The sequence below is a fragment of the Heteronotia binoei genome, chromosome 6 (assembly GCF_032191835.1).
Source record: "Heteronotia binoei isolate CCM8104 ecotype False Entrance Well chromosome 6, APGP_CSIRO_Hbin_v1, whole genome shotgun sequence".
NCBI classification, from domain to species: Eukaryota; Metazoa; Chordata; class Lepidosauria; order Squamata; family Gekkonidae; genus Heteronotia; species Heteronotia binoei.
Window position 1 is genome coordinate 43,549,091 of NC_083228.1, and position 20,786 is coordinate 43,569,876.

Genomic DNA, 20,786 nt, shown 5'->3' on the forward strand with positions numbered 1-20,786 from the left:
ACAACAGGAAAAAGCTTATTGGCTTGCATTTCTATGAGTACGACTTTAAAGACATAGCATTGCTCACATTTCTGAAGGTAAGTACTTCCTTGTCATTTGAGGCATGTCTTTATTTGAAGTGTGAAACATATGGTTGATGTGGTTTTTCAGAAGGAAGGAAGGAACCAACCAACCAACCTGTGAGAAAAAGACCCCTAATTTCAGAACATCGTAGTCACCTGTTTTGTTGCCAGGGTGCCTGGAGTTTCAACTCACATCTGCCAGGAAAACGTGGGTTTTGTCTACCAGAATGTAAGGGACTTATGTGAGTACTAACAGCTACAACGTTGCAGCAGCACTCGGTATCTCTGGAAGAGTGCTAACCAGGAGGACAGATGGGTTTCCAGTCGCTCTGTGCACGCACCATCTCGGCCGTTGCAGCAGAAGAAGTTGCACCGCCAGGAACCGTCCAGGGAGACGGTTTCCAGCCTTGACCACAAAATCCATGTTGGTAGGCTAACATCATCAGCAACTATCTTCCTGCAGTGCCAGACTCCATGCCAGCAAAGCGGGAGGGTCACGTACTCAACAGCTGCCACCTATGCATAAGGCAATCAAGCTTACCTTAGGCGTAGATCCTGCCAGACTGCCTAAGCTTTTATCCAACAGAACCCAAGACAAAAGATGATGCCAGTATGGAAATACAGAAGAGGAAGAACATCTTCACCTAGAGCCAAGCTTCTTTGTATAGATCGGGTGTTACCTTAGGTAGCAATTTGGCCATCTATTGTCACCTTTTAGATAAGTTTTGATAGCTTGTTAATCCCTTCCACCCCAATAATTTTACTCATTCTTTCCCCTAATGGTCACCCTGGAGCCTCTCCCTTTTTTCCCCATTGTTACCTGAAGGCCCAATCAGGTAAGCAGGGCCAGGTATGCTCATTGGCCAGGTATGGCCATTGTACACCACAATAGTCCAGCCCTTATGGTCATTGCAGAACCTCCCCTTTTTCTGAGGTCACCACCTGTCATCTGCCCCTGAGCTTCCCATCCCCTAAGGGCTCAAGGTAGTCCTTATAACCTCTGGCCCAACTCTCCACAGGTGTGCATCTAGCGGTACCCCATTCCTGCTGTTTAGATACATCCCTGATCAGTTGAGGGTCCCTTCCCCCATCGCCCCAGTTTGTCGCCATTGGAGCCTTCCTTGAAGACTACAATCGGTAATTATCATCCTGTTTTTCTATCCCTGTGTTACCTCTGTGCATTTCTCTCTATTTTTATTAGGTCTGTATGTGTGTTATATGTATCAATTACCTTGTATGTGTGTTCTATAAGTTTCTGTAATAAAAGCATAATTGTTTTACTTAATTAAGTGTCCTTGGTAAATGTAGCAATAATTTCTGGAGGTGGAATCCTGTATACATAGATTCTAGGTCCTTTTGAGCCAAAGTTGCCCACCTGTCAATTCTCCAACCTCTTTTGAGGGCATGTTGGCTTACAAACCAGCCAACCTGAAATCTCCATTTCAATTTCTCTCTAACCATGTGCAGTCAAACATATCTGCAAATCTGTTTGCTCGTACTGAACTTCCCTATTAACATTATTAGTGTGCCAATAAATCAGTGCAAAATTATACATAATTATACAATAAATGAGGTACCTTGTCTATATACAGTACATATAAAACTATATAACATGTATATGAAGTATAAACAAATGATGTGTTGCCTGTGGCTGCCATGGTGGCAGCCAGCCTTTCCTGGTGCTCACCAAGTATTTTTAGAAAGTGGGGCTTGCCCACCATGGTTTCTGATCGGCCACAGGAGATCTGGTTGGCGGTGCAGATTTAAATGACATTGTTTCTATAGGAGCTGCCGCCATATTTTTGGTTTTATTCTCATTCCTCATCCCCAGTATATTTTTAACCTTACCCCTCTTCTCCCCTGCACTTGGGCTTCCACCTCCTGCTGCTACAATTTTGTGGTTCTGCCCACTACCCTGTGTCGTAATTCACAAAATGTGGGGACTCCTAGAATAGTGTGTGAACCCATGCTGAGTTGTCCCAAAGGCAATTGATTTTAATAGATTAGAGTAACTCTTCTTAGGACTATACTGAGAAACATCTAAGAGTAGTAGATACCTTGATTAGATGTCCCCTCAGCATATGAGGCTCTTAGAGTCATTCAGTCATAGTGTGAGTATATAAAATGCAGCATATTCCAAATATATTGCTTTCATTATAACTCTGTCTCTGTTTAGTATTTCTCAGAACTCCTGTCTGTCAGAACTTGTAACTTTATGTGCCTTGCTTGACTGAACTGACTCCATGTTATAACTTAGAGGGCCTGACAGCGGTCATTGACCCAGGCCCCTTTGCTATGCTAAATATTTAGGGCAGTAAGACAGGCGGCAGAAAGTCTCTGCTCAATATCCACAGGTGCCCTTTGAAGCCGGGCCGTTTGGCCTTCGCAATAGGGGGGCATCCTCCTTTGCTGATAACGAAGGCTGGGAAGAAGAGACAATCGCTTGAGCCCGTGTGAATTATTGTTTTATTATGCTTTGCTGTGGGCATAAAACGTAACCAACTGCCCAGACTCGCCATTACTGTTATTTCGTTACTATAGTACTGTTGTTCTTCAATAAAGATCCTAACTTGCAACAAGTATTGGACTCGCTTGAAGTTCCTCCAAGTTCTGACATTATAACAGTAATGTTTTTATTTGGACTTATCTGTGCTGGCAACCTGGCCGATGGCGGCACCGGCTCCAGACAACGGAGAGCCCAACCTCCCACCCGATGAGACACCGCTCGACCCGAAGGTAACGGGGGCGAGGAGGAAGATTAAAGTCCCCGCACCGTTCTCCGTGGATGCTTTTCCTCAGCGAACCTACAGCCCGAGGAAGTCCACAGTGGCGATGGAGGCCGCAGAGCAGCGCTACCGCATCCTCGCCATGGGCGCTGAAGAGGGGGAAGAGGACGAGCCCAGAGACGAGGGGCTTGGCACCTATGGCGGAGGGGACCCGATCCGAACACTACGAAATGAACTGTTCAATTGGGTGAGGGAGATCCACGATGAGGTCCATGCATCTCGAACCCTGATGGCCGAGGAGATGCAGCAGAACATAGGAGCGATCCGCGACCAGATCCGCACGCTCCAAGGAATCGTGGCCGCTGGGCAAGCCCCAGGGGGAGGACCGGCGGGCCCTCCCGGCGGCGCGCCGGCCGGCCCGCTGGTGGGCCCTCCGGCCGGTCCTCTGGTTGGGCCGCCGGTCGGTCCTCCGGCTGGGCCGCAGGCCGGCACCCCTGCCGGGCCCCGGGCCCCCGGCCCCGCCGGCAGGCGGGCCGGTCACCCCAGTGATCCCTGCCCCGGTCGCCCCAGTCGGGGGAGACGGGGGGGTCACCGAGAATTGAAAATCACATTTGATGGAGACGGGGACGCGGTGGAATACTTCACCATCCAGTGCAACATGTTTTTTACGCACTGGGGAGTGGGCTACCCCACCGAGGCCAGCCGTGTGGCCCACATCGCCTCCAGATTGAAAGGACCGGCTCAGAAATGGTACGTGGGGCTGTACACCGGTCGAAAGCCCGAGCTGGCTACAGTTGCAGATTTTCTACAGGCGATGCTCCGCCAGTACGGAGACCCTCTACGCGAGGAGAAAGCCGTAGCGGCCCTCCAGAGAATAGAACAAGGCAACCGCTCCACGCGTGAGTACGCCACTGAGTTTATGGGCTACTGCGCAGCGGCCCGAGGCTGGAACGAAGTAATGAAGTACACTGCGTTCAAAAACGGCCTGAACGCAAACATCTTGGATCGATGTTACCATCAAGGAAGACCAGACACCCTGGTGGGATGGATTCAACTAGCGGGGGAAGCAGAAACCGACCTCCAGCATGTGGGGATGCGACGCCAACAGCAAGGCAAGAAAGGAGTCAAGGCGAGCCCCTCCCCGAGCAAGGGAGAGGGCAAACGCAGCCCCACAACGTCAACCCTCTCAACCACCACACGGAAGTGCTTTAGGTGCGGGGATCCGAATCACCTGGCGGCGAACTGTCCGGTGAAGCAGCCGCCAACCCCGACCCCTTCCAAGCAAACGCCCACCGCACCGAAGAAGAAAGGTGGGCGCGCAAAGGAGCCCAGTCGGGGCACCGTCGCCACCTCTTTGGCGATTGACGAGGAAGTTACCACCGTGGAAGAGTCCAGTGAGGAGTCCTGGGACCAAGAATCAGTGGGAAACGACAGCGACCTGCTTTAATCAGTGCCGCGAGGCAGGTCGACAAAACGCCGGCACTACTAACGGTGAGAGTTTCTGGGGGGCTTTTGTTCATGGCGGTCACCCTTTTGAACCCAAATTTAAAGAGATTCATGCACGCCCGAGCCCTGATTGACTCCGGGTGCACGAGGGACATTATCACTCCCCGCTTAGTGGAAGCACTCGGGCTGGCCACATCCCCTCTGCCTCACCCCATTCAATTCGAACAGATGGACGGGTCGACTATGCGGGGGGAACCATGCACCCTAGAGACCCAAGCAACCCCTGTGGGGACCGAAGAGCATTGGGGCATAGAAACTTTCGTCATAGCCCCCTCATGCTCTTTTGACGTGGTGGTGGGGTCAGGATGGTTGGCCAGACACCAGCCGGACATCCGCTGGGCTGAACAAATTGTGAGGTTCCCGGACTGGCGGTGTGAGCACCACCACTGGAGGTCCGAATGGGGCCCGAAAGCACCCCCCCAGAATGAAAGACTCTGCCTCACGCTCGAGGAGGTGGGGTCGATCCCCAAAGAGTACAGGGACTTGAAAAAGGCTTTTAGTGAGCGAGAAGCGGACGAGCTCCCCCCGCATCGCCCGACGGACTGTGCCATCGAGCTAATCCCCGGGCAAACGCTACCAAAGGCTAAACTGTACTCGATGGGATGGGCAGAGAAAGCAGAACTGAGGAAATTCATTGACAAAAACCTGAAACGGGGTTTCATCCGACCCGCTACGGCCCCCCACGCAGCCCCTGTGCTCTTTCGTAAGAAGAAGGATGGGGGGCTTAGGCTTTGCACAGATTTTCGCGGGATAAACGGGATTTCTATGTCCAATGCTTACCCGATCCCGTTGATAAGAGACTTATTGAACACGGTGGCCGAGGGCAAAATCTTCACTAAACTCGACCTCCGAGACGCGTACTTCCGCGTAAGGATTAAGGAGGGAGACGAGTGGAAGACAGCGTTCAACACCCCCATGGGACAGTTTGAGTATCTAGTGATGCCGTTCGGACTCCAGGGCGCGCCGGGGGTCTTTATGAACTTTATCAATGAAGTGTTAAGAGAATTCCTGTTCAAGGGGGTGGTGGTGTACCTTGATGACATCATTATTTATTCGAAAGACCTTGAGTCTCATGTGCCATTAGTGAGAAAAGTGCTAGCTACGTTGTGTAAGAACAGATTGTATGCTAAACTGTCCAAGTGTGAATTCCACAAGACGGAACTAGACTACCTGGGGTTCCGAGTGTCGGGGGAGGGGCTGGCGATAGACCCAGCCAAAATACAAGCAGTTCTAGATTGGGAACCACCCCGAACCCGACGGCAGCTACAATCTTTCCTCGGGTTCGCGAACTTTTATCGCGGATTCATCAAGGGGTTCGCCCGGGTGATGCTCCCCCTCACCGAACTGCTAAAGACAAAAGGGAGGGGGGAGGCGGCGAAAAAACCCGGAGCGCGCTTGATTTGGACGCCGGAATGCCACAGGGCTTTCCAGGAACTCAAACAACTCTTCACCTCTGAACCAATATTGGCTCACCCCAATGAATTAAAACCGTTCGTGGTCCAATGCGACGCCTCCGACGTCGCCGTAGGAGCCATATTGATGCAGAGGAACGAAGAGGGGGAACTGCGTCCCTGTGCCTACATTTCTCACAAATTCTCTAATGAGCAAAGGAACTGGTCAGTATGGGACAAAGAGGCTTTTGCTGTAATGTTTGCCCTGAAAACTTGGAGGTCGTGGTTGGAGGGGGCCCGAGTCCCGTTTGAGATCTGGACTGACCACAAAAACTTAGAAGCACTCACGGGCCGCCGCAAATTGACTGCCAAGCAAATCCGGTGGGCAGGGTTCTTCGCCAAATTTGACTTTGTGCTAAAACACATCCCAGGCACAAAAAACTTTTTGGCCGACGCACTATCACGCATGCCCCAACACGATAGCCAGCGAGAGGAAGTAATTGATTCCCTCGTCCCCCCCTCGGCAGTTGCAGGGGGGGTCACCACCCGCTCCGGGAAAAAGACGGAAGCCCCGGGTTCCCTACCAACCGAACGATTGGCATCAGAGGCTGACTTGGAGGGAACGGAGCGCCCCGATGGGCTGGAGCAAGGGGAGGGAGGACTGTGGCTCCACAAAGGGAAAATTTACGTGCCCAAATCCATGAGAAAAGAAGTCCTAGAACAATGCCACTCCAGCCGCTTAGCAGGGCACTTCGGGTATGTAAAAACCCTCCATCTAATTACCCGACAGTTCTGGTGGCCGAAACTAAAACGAGACGTCTCAGAATTTGTGATAGCGTGCCCCACATGCATCATGTCCAAACGCAGGGGGGGGGAAGCCGCCCGGCCACCTAGTCCCCCTCCCTACCGCAAGCCGCCCATGGGCCGTGGTGTCGATGGATTTCATAGTAGAGCTCCCCCCGTCCCAAGGGAAAACGGTGATACTGGTGGTAGTGGACACCTTTTCAAAACAAGCCCACTTTATCCCTTGCAAGAAATTGCCCACAGCCCGGAAACTAGCTCAACTATTCTTTAATCACGTGGTACGCCTACACTCGTTCCCCGAGAAGGTCATTAGTGACCGCGGGCCATAGTTCGTTGCCAACTTCTGGCGGGAGTTTTGCAAACTAGCTGGCATCGAACAGGGTCTTAGCTCCGCTTACCACCCGCAGACGGACGGACAGACTGAGAGGGTGAACGGGCTTCTGGAACAGTACTTAAGATGTTACATTAACTACCAACAAACGAACTGGGTCGATCTCTTGCCATTTGCCGAATACGGCTATAACAACAGCTTCCACAGTTCCACAAAAACCTCCCCTTTTCAGATAGTGAATGGTTACGAGGGGAAACCCTTCCCAAACCTTCCCCTCCCCGCGGGGCCTACCGAGCCCACGTCGTGTCAGCAATGGTGGGAGGGGATAAAGGCCAGTTGGGCAGTGATACAGGAAAACCTGGAGGAGGCGAAAAAAGAGTACAAAAGACACTTTGACAAAAAACACGCCCCCCAATGGGATTTGAAAGAGGGTGAAACTGTATTTCTATCCACCAAGAATCTACCCCTGCCCCAAGGGTGTCGTAAACTCGCTCTAAAATACCTAGGTCCATTCAAAATAAAAAAGGTGATCAACAAAGTGACGGTGGAATTAGAGGTACCCAAAGCCTTGAGTAAGATCCACCCTGTTTTTCATTGCAGCCTTCTTCGCAAGGATCCTGGAGCTACGCAATTCCATCCTCGTCCCCCGGAACCACCTCCGACTATAGTGAAGGGTCAGAGTTACCATGAGGTGCTAGAAATCCTGGACTCTAAGGTCCAAAGGGGGGCGCTATATTACCTGATAAGATGGAAACATTTTCCTCCTAGTTGTGATGAATGGGTAAAGGCTAGTGATGTATCTGCACCGCAACTGCTCAAAAAATTTCACCTACTGTACCCACACAAGCCCAAGAGCTTAGGGGGGGCAGTATGTCAGAACTTGTAACTTTATGTGCCTTGCTTGACTGAACTGACTCCATGTTATAACTTAGAGGGCCTGACAGCGGTCATTGACCCAGGCCCCTTTGCTATGCTAAATATTTAGGGCAGTAAGACAGGCGGCAGAAAGTCTCTGCTCAATATCCACAGGTGCCCTTTGAAGCCGGGCCGTTTGGCCTTCGCAATAGGGGGGCATCCTCCTTTGCTGATAACGAAGGCTGGGAAGAAGAGACAATCGCTTGAGCCCGTGTGAATTATTGTTTTATTATGCTTTGCTGTGGGCATAAAATGTAACCAACTGCCCAGACTCGCCATTACTGTTATTTCGTTACTATAGTACTGTTGTTCTTCAATAAAGATCCTAACTTGCAACAAGTATTGGACTCGCTTGAAGTTCCTCCAAGTTCTGACACTGTCTCGTGAACATGACCCATAATCAGTCTGATTCAAAACCACAAGCTTTAGGCCTTTAAATTCCAGCATTTTTCATATAAATGATTGTATTATATTAAATTGCAGGAAGAACAGGGTAGAGAAATCTATCATGAAGTTCTTTGAATCACTGCAGTCCCATTCTGCAGTCAGATTTTTTTAAAAAATACACCACCGTTTAAGAAGTCTTCAGCAGCACATTACTGAAAAGTTACAGACATGGCACTCATCTTTATCTTCACTGTTTTGCAAGCTGTGTTTCCTGCATATTTTCACAGGAACACACTGAGCTGTCAATGTTAAAATGTTGCTGCAGTGCACCCAGCCTCAGATTTGAAGAGAAGCATTTGGGGAATGATAATTCCTCTCTGAAAGGAAGAAAAAGTGACCCAGCTGTTTTAAGGAGATAATAAACATTCTCTTACTGATTATTCAGTTCCAGCATAATAATGTATGACAGCAATTTCATTATGTTTTTTAAAAAAAACTTTATTTTATTAGAGCAGCTTCCCACAAAGGCTGTTTAATAGTGGCTAGAAAGTGTGAGTGTATCCCACCGAAATCTTACATCCAGTCTCATGGTTCACTGTGCTGGAAAACTTTATCCTTAGGGATGTGTTCATTGATGTTTTCAGGTTCTAATGGCATCAGTTTTTGAACTCAGCAGTTGATGAAACAGCCTTTTAAAGTACTTTGGGCAATCCATAGGATAATTGCTTTGAATTGACATATTTCACGGGGATTTCCTTCTTGGCTTCCTTTTAATTTTCTTACCTTTTCAACAAATGCCATAGGTCACATAGCTTCATAAATGACTTGGCTTAAGAAAAACAGCTACAGAAATCAGAGCCAGATATGAGGTTTGTCTGCTATTCAGCAGCACAGAACCATCTTTGTGCCTGCATTTACCAGATGTTCACCGAAGGCATGTTCCCAAGAGCATCTAATGTAGATTAATTCCCATTTTGCGTGCTCTACCTACTCTTTCCACATACTGGAAAGTAGTGGAAAGTCAGTTGTTTCCCATTCCTTCAATGCATGCTTATTGGAGTTGTTTAATGGGATAATGAGGCCATAATCAGCATTAAAAGAGGGCTCTCTGATTAACATACTCCCAGTTTGGGGGTAAATGTTCCTTAAATAGGAGCAGTACTAATACTTCTACTTCTACTAATAATAATAATAATAATGAGGAGGAGGAGACTGGATTTATACCCTGCCCTTCACTACCCAGTTCACAATTGCCTTTCCTTTCTCTCTCCACAACAGACACCCTGTGAGGTAGATGCAGCTGAGAGAGCTCTGAAAGAACCGTGACTGACCCAGGGTCATTCAGCTGGCGTTATATGGAGGAGTGGGGATCAAACCTGGTTCTCCAAATTAGAATCCAACGCTCTTAACCACTACACCACACTAATTCTAATTCTAATAGCTCTAACACTACAGTCCTAAGCAAAGTTCCACATTGATTTCAGTGGACTTCGAAGCATCGAACACAGCTAGGACTGCACTATAAAAGTGTTTCCATATGATGTCCTGATAAATTATGTCTTACTTAAAAAAAAATCCACCCTGCATACAGTGAATATGTATACAGGCCCCTGAGGAAGTGTTAATTTGGAAGTAAAGACAAAACTGGTAAGAGATTTTGCAAGCTATCCTCTTTGCTGCGAAGTCTCTAGACTTAATTAATCACCTCTTTGTGGAGACTGGTTCTTTCTTTGTGGAGGCTAATTGGCAGTTCTTCAGAGGAAAACATATTCCCTTTCTACAAATATTCAAGGTCCATTTTGTGCAGGGCCTCGCTGTTAAAATTTTAAAGTCTCCTTGACTGGCTGTCAGTTGATTTAGAAGTCTGATTTTCTTGTTGCTTTGATTTTTTTTCTACTTTATTTGATTTGCCTTTATGATTGGCAATTTGAGGACAGAAATGTGTTTCAGGAATGGTAAATATATAACTCATGGAGAGGATGGTGGTCACCTCTCCAGAACAGAATGAAATATAACATGAATGGATGATGTTAAATACACATCAACTCACTGTTGAGGTCTGTTGGATACAGATATATGTGCTGGAAGTAAGGAACATTTCTAATACTGGGGTGCGGCCACACCTCACATTAAAAGCGTGTGTGTAGCACTCAAATTTGAACAGCTGAATATTGATTCGATGCAGGGCCATTCAGACAAGCATCCAAGAATGCGACTCATTCTGTTGTTGAGCGTTCAGACATCCAATACTATCACTCTCTTTTCGTGGAGCATGCGTGATCAGGTGGTGATTTCTGGGAGGGGGGGTCCATTGAACATGCGGCCAAGTGTTTGGAGGTGGGAAATCAAACGTTACTTCAGAAGGAGGGGGGAGTTTCCAGAAATCCTCCACATTGGAAAAAAAGAGATTTTTTTCCTGTTCTAAATAGTGGGATAACGTTTCCACCCCCCCCCCTCCGATCCTGTGTTGATTGGAGAAGCAGAAGCGTCACCTCAGATTCCCGGATGATCTGGCAATGCGCATGTCTGCTGGGGCTTTTTTTTAAAAAAAGGTGAGAGGCAGTATTGCGCGTGAGCCGTCCAAACAGGAAAAAGCCGATCTTGTGCAGCTTTTTTGAAAAAGGACCGGACTTTATGTGCTGTCAAATTAATGCGCCATAGATGCGTAGCAAGCCGGGATGACCCTGGATTACGCTCGATTGCCAGATGTGGATGTCTGAACAAACGCATTTAATCTGTCAGCAAGACGGAGCTGTATCGCCACTAATGGTACGTCTGGCTGCACCCCTGGAGTAACAAATCTTATTCTTTTTAGGCAGGCCATCAAGTCACAGATGATTTATGATTTATCTGTGGGGGTTCAAGGCAAGAGATGCTCAGAGATGGTTTTTCCTACTTATATTGACATGGCTTTTTTCTGATAATTTTGTCTATAATAATTTCATTGCAAATGAATGAGGGTAGGCATACTGTAGATCACACAGTGGGTGCAGAAGATATCACATATGTTCAGAATGAGAGCAGACCTTGCTCTGAGCATGACCTCGGCTCGCTCATTCAAGCTGTCAGTTCAGTCTAATGCTCATCCTTTCTCCATGCCACATCCACTAGGACAGAAGTTTAATATGCAAAATAATGCAACATCTCTTATCCAAACTGGGTAATGCAAATGTATCTGCACAATTCTAAGAAGGCCAAGTATCTCTGCCAGAGAGATGGGGGAAAGGGTGTAACCAGTGAAGCTAGTATTTGTCAAGGTAAACCAGGATTGAATGATTGTCTGCAACATGAATGCCTGGTTTCATATTAACTATAGTTAGAACGAATGGTGGTTTTGCATTATGTCTGAACCAAACCTATTACTTTAATCCAGAACATCTTAGTCAGAGAGAATACAATGGGTGCCCTGTTTTCATAAGGACACATCAAACCCTACAGCTTTAAGGATTCCTAATTATATAGAGTTTGGTCTGGCAGCTTTTTATGCCCAATACATGGGGCACTGCCAATTTAGTTTTTAAGACTAAGTCATGTACCCAAGTGCTTTCAATGAATGAATATCTTTATTAGTTCTCAGGTGTAGCTAAAAGAGGAACTGAACACCTTTTCTTTATAGAGTGGGTTATGGAGGATTAGTTTATCCATAAAGCATCACACATAATGCAAGAGAAATGAGCCAGCTCATTTTTGCACGTTGAGATCTATGGACATTTATTCAAACAGAGAAGCAAGGTTCAGGAAATGGTGAGGTTGCTTCATAAATGGCATTCAAATAAATAACATAAGGGTAGCCTAAACCAAGCAAATAATGGATATTTTAAAATAATTCCAAACAGAAACAACACACAATGGTTCGTTCATTCAGAAAATATTTATAACCAGCCTTCCTAAAAGATTCAAAGGCAGCTGATGTAAAACAAAATAGGAGTCAATTGCACCTTTAAGCTGATGTAAAAGTTCATCTTTTTACACACATAATGTGAGGAAAAGCAGGACAGTGAAATGAGTTCCCTGAGCAGTCAAGAGGATTTCTTTTTAAGTCTTCACTCTGATACATTACCTCTTGGCTTTTATTTCTTCTCCCCAGCTCTGTTGGTCTGCTGTGCAAATTCGTGGCCTTGGTAAGGTCATAACCACTAACTCCACCTTTTCTAATCAAGTTACTCTGACGACATGTGTCTTCCTTCTTATCCTTGCAGTTCAGTAAGGCCTGCCATTCAGGCCTGCCATTTGGAAGGAATAGAAATAGGGTCCCAGATTTGGAAAAGTTAAAGATCACTGGAGTATAGAGAATAATACACAGACTGGTATAGTTGAGCACTGTACCATGCAAGATTATGCTTTTTGCAAAGAATATTATCTTTAATATTTTTTCTCTTGATACCAACAGCAATACTGAACAGCTTCTCCATTAAATTTTGTACCAAAAGTCATATTTTAAAAATTCATATTCAAATAGCTAAGCCTAGGGCACTGGGTAACTCTATCAGCATAACTACATGAAATCTCCTGAATGGTGTAGCAATAAACGAGCAATGTACACCACTGGATATGAGTTTCTGCCAAAGAGGAGAGGAGCAGAGTGTGGCTTACTAGCAGAGCACTTGCTTTGCATGCAAAATATCCACATTCTGTCCCTGGCATTTCTGGTCAAAGGATTTCAGAAATGACCTTTCTCTGTCTGTAGAAACTGCTGCCAATCGTATAAGATGGACCTATGTGGGTGATTAGTCTTAGTTACGATAAGGCAGCATCCTATGACTTTTGTTTCTTGGTCAAAAAATGCTAAGTATTATCTAGCTATCAATAAAATAAAATGTCGACTGTACAGATAGGTTAAACATTTCTGCCAAAGGGAAGTATAGTGTTCCCTTACTTTGCATTGGTTTCATTTGCCCTCAGGAACTTCAGCATATAGGCAAATCTTACTGCCTACATGACCTTTTTTTTGTAAAATGAAAAGTGGGGGGTGGATGGGGAGGAAGCACCCCTAAAGAATGCAAAAGAGCATTTTAAAGGGTGCTTTCCCCTGGTCCAAAGCTATCATGGGTAAGTAGGGAAAGGATGCTCCTCTTTGGCAAGTGAGGAGATCTGATAAATGGGAAGGGCACAATTCCTCTTTTTAAAAAAATCCCGCCCTGATTTGACTCAGGCCTAATTCTGGCTCACCTAAAGCCACTAAAATCAACCCATGTTTCAGTTTGGTGCTTCCATGACTGCCCTTTAGGTGATAGACCAAAATATTTATTTTTACCCAAGCATTTAACTGAGGGTTTCTTCTGGTATTTTTTGTTTTTGTTGTTGTTATTTTTATGTTCTAATACTAGATTGAAGAGGGTTTTTTTTAGTAATATAGAATGCTGTTTTATGCTTTTTTATTATCCTTTGGCACCAATCTTTCAGGCACAAAACTTGAGATGAAGTCTGAAGGTATCTGGGAGTAAATGGCAGATCATCTCTAGCATCCAGCTGCATTCTAGTTGAAAATATATATGGTTGTATCCTACTGTCATTCAACTAATGAAGAAGAGAGAAAAAGCAATTTCATTTGATTTCCCCTTTGCACTGAAGGCTCCATCCTGACACACATGACTTTTTCTCCATGGGGGTCCCATTCTTCTAGCTATGTCACCAGGGAATAGCTGCTAGGCAGGGGTGGAACAACAAGGAAATAACACCTATCAGCCTTAAATACAATTGTGAATTATCATAGGCACAGTGGACTAAACCAGAGGAAAGTGAGCCAATTGCATAATACTGGATAGACAATTATCCACACTTATGTGGATCTAGCATACTCATGTCTTCTCAAACACACATGGTAGAATAATGCAGCAGGATACACATATGAAGTTGAGCTCCATTATACTGACAGGCACACACCTATTCATGTCTTATACCGACTGTTCAGCTCTGCAAGTATTGCCCTTTTTTGTAAAAGCATTATTAACAGCCCTTGATAGACTGAAATTTCCCAGAGGGGGCCAAATGTGCAGGATACTGTCAGATTAGACCTTTTCTTCAGTAATCTGCAGTTGAATAAATGCTCTAATCAACACTCTAGCAGTGTGCAGTGTGTGTGAAGTGAAGTGTCATAGGGATCTTAGCAGACACGGTGATTACTTTTTAAATTGTTCTCATAGTGTTTCATTTTGTACTTCTACCAACCCAGACTCCTAAAGAAGAACTAGAGGAAATATGGAAATGTCTGGAACATGGTCCCCAGACCTGGGCACAGCTAGTATCTATACAGTAAAACCAAAGCTTACACCCTGCCATGTGCAGATGCCATATTAACACACTGACCTGACTCTACCCCACTTGATTTCTGTGGTTTTAAAAAGCTGAGACTTCATAGATCTATAGAATATGACATCCACATTTAGGAAAAAGCACCCCATGAATATTCAGAGCTGCTCATGCCCAACACAGCACAGAATCCATGGGCATAACAGGAAAAGGAGTGGAGAGGCAACATATTGGTCTTATGGTTGCTCTTAAGTCCTCAGCCTTCAGTTTCTGACATCCTGCCACGTTCCTGCTTCTTGCTATCTCTCATTTCTCATTTTGTGAGGATGTATATTGTGTTGTGAGAACAGTAGACATAACCCACATGCATATGTTACGATAAGCAGCATTGAAATTCCAGTGTGAAAGCCAGTGTGGTTTAGTGGTTATGAATGGCGACTCTAATCCGAAGAATCAGGGTTGATTCCCCACTCCTCCATCTGAAGCCAGATGGGTGACCTTGGGCCAATCACAAATCTCTCTGAAGTCTCTCAGTATGTATAAACTTTTGTTGAAATTTGAAACAGAAGAATGTGTGAAAGGGTCTATGATGAAATGCGCTAAAAACTTTGGACATAATATAGAAATGGAACAATGGGAAAACATGTGGAGGAAGGGGTCTCAGACTTATGTTGAGCTCCAGTTTTAAAGAGAATTTTTAATAAAATGATGCACCAATGGTATATGTCACCAGAGAAATTAGCTAGAATGTATAAAAATATCTCAATGTTGAAATGTGAACAAAATGAAGGGACATTTTATCATTTATGGTGGTCACGAAACAAAGTGAAAGAAAAAGGGCACAAATACACTCTTTAATTCAGAGGGTTATAACGACTAATGTTTAAATGAAACCAGAGGCTTTGCTTCTGGGACTTATTGATAGACAGCTAGAAAAAAATCATGGAGCTTTGTTTTTATATATGACAGCAGCAGTGAGACTAATATATACACAAAAATGGAACAGTTCGACATTACCCACTACAGAGGAATGGTTGATGAAGATGATGACACTTGCAGAGATAACTAAACTTACTTCCTTGATTAAAGAAAAAACATTGCTTATCGCTAACTGAAAACCTTTTATAGACTTTTTGAAGGAAATGGAAAAAATTAACTGATGAGATGTGGATTTAAGGATTAAATGGTAAAAAGATTAGAAGTTAGAAATAAAGAGAAACTAATTTCTTTGGTACTAAGAAAGTAAGTGTTAAATCTGTAATTTTGCTTGTATTTGTTGTGGGGAAAATAGATCACTTATTTATATATATTTTCCCCTGTTCTTATTTTTAGTCCTCTATCTCTTTTCTTTTCTCTTAATGTTTTCTGGTTGTTGTTTTTCTCTTTGGTTTAAACCCTCATTAATAAAAAAAATGGGGGGGGGAGAAGTATTTCATCCCCACCTACCTCACAAAGTAACGGTTATGGGGAGAGGAAGGAAAGGTGATTGTAAGCTGCTTTGAGAATCTCAAGATTAGAGAAAAGCGGGGTTTGAAAACCAACTCTTCTCCTCCTGCTTTTCCTTTTTCAGTTAGACATGTTAGGTGCAAAAATGCACAAAAAGAAATTAATTGCATAGTAAAAGAGTTTCATAAGGCCATAAAGCCATGATAATATGGTGTCCCAAGAAGGTCGGTAAATCAAATGGATCCGTGCGAGAGCTGTGACTGAACATTCCTATCTCTTCTAGATCGAATACTTTTAAATGAGAACCATTCTTAAATGGGACAAGGTGTACTTTAGAAGAAACATACACATAGAGCTGAATTCTTTTAAGTGGAATTCTCCATTATTTAAATCTCCTTACAATCCCTAGTCAAAGGTATGCTCTCATGCCTTAAACATTTTACCGGCTGCAGAACTGAAAAAGTGCTTTGGTATCATTCCATTTTCAAATTGCTCCTGTTGCTGCTCATCTGGAGCAATAGAGACTATAGACCATCTTGTGTTATTTTGTGACCAATGGACTGTACCTAGAGATTTTTGGATTATGCCTATCCTGCTTCTTGTTGAATCTTGGGTGATCTATTTGTTAGCAGATTCAAATCCAAAAATAACCCAATGTGTTGCTAGATTTTATTCTGTTGTATTGATTGTGTGCTTGAGAACTTTTGTTGAAGGAGCTTGTTAATAAAAAGAAATAAACCATTCTGCAGTTTTGAATTAGTTAGATATCCAGCTGCCTTCCCCATGGATCTCATTAAATTACTTTGTATGAATGTCTTTTGGCAGATAATTTAGAAACTATTAATAATAACCTGATTAGCTCCATTCCACTTTTGTCTGGTCTCCTCAAATAAAATCATACCACTGAATGCCAGAGGTTGGAACAAGGAAAAGAAGACAGTTACATTGTTAAGTAAGTATGATTAGGAGTCTGATCAATTTAATCCATGCATCAAGCTAGTAATAGTGACTCAATGAAATATGACAGGAAGAGCCTCATTTATAAATGCCATAAAGCTATGCTGGTTTTGCTGTGTTTTAGTACATTTTGCATACAATTTTGTGTTGCATCAGAAGCTTTCATGGGCCAAAACATCTTAGTTAGATACATTAAGACTTACATTCAGCCAGTTTAAGGGCACAAAAGGATCCACACAGAAGAAGGGATAGTAAATATATGAATGATCACAAAGGGAGGTCAGACAGCCTATCATTTCAATCCATTGCACTGCAGAGCACAGAGAAAAACAAGATTCATTCAAAAGAGAAAAACAGTTAATTCAGAACACAGAGTTTGGCGGGGGGGGGGAGAGGAAGAGAAAGGGAGAGAACTGAGGAAGGACCACAACTTTCTAATAAGGTAATCACTCCCAGTTAGGGTTGCCAGCTCTAGACTGGGAAATTCCTGAAGATTTTTTTTTGCGGGGCGGGGGGGGGGGGGTGGAGATGCAGCCTTGAGGAGGATGAGGTAATAATGCCTAGTGTGTGCACTCTCCAAAGCAGCCATTTCCTCCAGGGGAACTGATTTCTGTCATCTTGAGATCAGATGTAATTTTTGGAGATCCCCAGGCCGTATTTGGAGGCTGGCTAGTCTACTCCCATAGCCAGTCTCTAAGTGCAAGCTGGGTAGTATCTGGCCTGCATAGGAATTCCCAGGGGTGGAATTCTAGCAGTAACTCCTTTGCATAATAGGCCACACACCCATGAGGTAGCCTATCCTCCAAAAGCTTACAAGGCTCATTTTTGTAACCTCTTGGAGGATTGGCTACATCAGGGGTGTGTGGCCTAATATGCAAAGGAGCTCCTGCTAGAATTCCACCCCTGGGAATTCCAATTCTGGGACTTAATGCTGCAGCCTCCCTTTTGAATTTTTTTGCTCTAGCAGGAAATCTTTAAGTCTGTTACTGAATTCCCCCCAATTCTTTATGGTTTCTGCTATAAAGACATGAAGCTGCCTTATACCAAATCAGACCACTGGTCCATCAAAGCCAATATTGTCTTCTCTGACTGGCAACAGCTCTCTGGTGTCTCAAGCAGAGGTCTTTCACATCACCTACCAGCTGGTCTTTTTAACTGGAGAAGCCAGGGATTGAACCTGGGACCTTTGCCATACAAAACAGATGCTCTTTCACCGAGTATGGTTACAATTGACATTGCTGTCAGGATTTTTGCAACTTATAGTCCCCCCAGAGCAACATCCATCAAATGTTCAACTGCCCTTTAGGTAATAGAAACAAAGCAAAAAATAGAAGTGACCCCATTGTTTTATGCTTTTAGAAAATTCATATGCCACCCATCCAGAGAACCTGTTCAAGGCAGATGACAAAGAAAAACATGCAATCCTACAAAAAACAGAACAAGATAAATAATAAAACAGTCTAAAACATGGGTGTCACACATGTGACCTGGGGGCCAAATCAGGTCTCCGGAGGGCTCCTATCAAGCCCTCAAGCAACAGGCTGTCATCTGCTTCCTTCTCCCTCTCTCTTGCTTCCTTCTGCATAACAGCTTGCTTTGCAAGGCTTGCTTAATTGCACAGAAGCTACAGAGCATAGCCTCTACTTTCTCCATTGGCTGAGGTTCCTCCCTTGGGGACGAAGGGGGGGGGGGGGAGAAGTGTAGCTTTCTTTGCCAGGCTTTCTCAATTGCACAGCAGAGCTACTGAGCCAAGCCTCTCTTCCTTCTATTGGTTGAGGCTCCTCCCCTTCCTGGTCCCCTGGGGAAGGAAGGAAAGAATGAGTTTGACACCCCTGGCCTAAAATGATTAAAAATGAGCAAACTACTAACAAGCCAAGTCATTAAACCTTTCTACAATGGTACAGGGCACTTAGTTCTTCTCTGATACTTAAGCTTGTCTTGTGTATAAATAAATTCTCCAGTATCCTTTCTGTTGTTTGAATTATGTTTGCTTATGATTCCTTTGGTAGCTGATGAGACCATTTCTAGAGTGAAGCAATTAATTTCTTTTCTAATCAGGCAATAGTTGCTGCAGACATCCCATTCAGTCCCATCACCCATTACAGGCTAACTAAAGATTCTCTTATGTCCTGTCCTCAGCTGCCAAGGGCTGAAGAAGCAGGTACAAACCTGGCACCGTACAGCCTCTTTGCACATCTTTGTTCTCTAGAGGCAGGCTGTCTGGTACAATTTAAATCATCCTCAGGACTGCTCTGGATATTGGTAAAATTGACAGACAACATCTCTCTCCTGTTGCTGCTCCTCCCTCCATCTCCCTTATTGCTCCTTCCCTAGGTACTGGAAGAGGATGATACAGAGTCAGTCACAAGCCCAGCAAGAACTCTTCTTTAGAGTGCTTCTGCAGTGGGGAAAATATGACAGGAAAGAAAGCTGGTCTTACATTTCTGAGTTTTCCACCGATCCTTAGTTCATTTTTGTTTTGCTATGTTACTTCAAGATGAAAAGCAGGTTTAAAAATAGCTTAGAATAAATTTGTATTTGGAAAACTGTTGCTTGTTACACCAAGAAAACATGTTGCCTGCCTGCATACTGAAACAGTACAGTAAAAAATTGATTCTGAGGTGATAACTAGAAGCTTATACTGGTGCAAACGAACTTTGCCTGGGGACTGGTGTTATGCAGGATAAATTGTGTCTGGGTTTTTCCTTAACTCCAGAGATTTTCTGAAAAGCAAATTCTCCTCATCTGTTTCCCGCCTGGAAATCCTGAGTTGCTATCCCAGAAGAGTAGTGCCAAAGACTGGGCTGGCTCAAAGTGTTGTGCTGCCTTCTGTGTTACCCCGCTTTCGCCCAATGCTGGACAAAGTTCTAGAGGTCCGTCCCAGAGCTGTTGGACCCTGGCAGCAGTGTCAGGCTTAGAGGTAACATTGGGCATCTACACCAACACCAGTAAGGAGCGAGATGAGCTCCAGTAGATGGTCCGCAACCTTGGAGGATTGCATTTTTTAGGAACATGAATATGACACCTGTCCAGAGTTCTGCTTGAGGTGTCAATACAATAACATCATAAAATCATGTAAGAATTATTAGTAATAAACACACCATAAAAATGAGTCATAGGCATTTTTTTAAAAAAAAACTGAATGCAATACTAGGGATGGGCACAAACCACAAAAATGCAGTTCAGTTTGTGTTTCTTGGCTGAACCATGAATTGAACCACAAACTGGTTTGGTCTCTGACTAACTGGTTTGGTTCATGGGCTCAACAAACCTCATTTAAAGGGGCCTCAGTCCCTTTAAATGGGGTTTTCAAAAAGCCACAAAAACAGCTGCGTGGCAGGAGCTCTCCCAACTGCTCAGCTGTTTCAAATCTTGTGTAGTCCCTTTAACTTTAAGAAAGAAAGCAGGAAAATGGGAAGCAGCCTGTCCAGGGATGGGGCTGGGTGCTGCTTCAACAGGGGAAGCACACGTTTATTGTCTGATGATCCAGAAGAGCCTGGGTGCTTCCCCCCCACCCTCAATTGCCTGACGATGCCCTTGACACACAGGCATGCCAGTGAGAACTTACCCAGGAAGCCAGTGGAGGAGGAGAGGCCAGCAGTGGTGAAGGGGCAGCCAGCTAAGGCAGTCAGTGGCAAGGTGGAAGAGACTGTCATGGCAAGTCATGCAGCAGCAGCAGGGATGTGGCCACAGACTGCAGCAGCAGTACTGCATAAGAAAGTCCAAAACAGCTCAGTGGAGGGGAGCGATCCCTGCCACTCAGCTGTTTTTGTGGCTTTCTGCTGGTGCTGGATTTAGAAGTTGGATTTAGAAGCAGTTTGATTTAGAAAACAATTTTGTATGCTGATTGCACCATACTTCAGAAATGCAAGAGCACACACCTGTCCTTGGTTTCTAGATAGGCAGAAACTCGTTTATGCAAAGAAGTTATTGCACAATTAGTTCTTTATATTTTCAAAGCACAGTAGCAAGACAAACCTTTAATAACAAAGCTAACAGAACTTGGAAATTG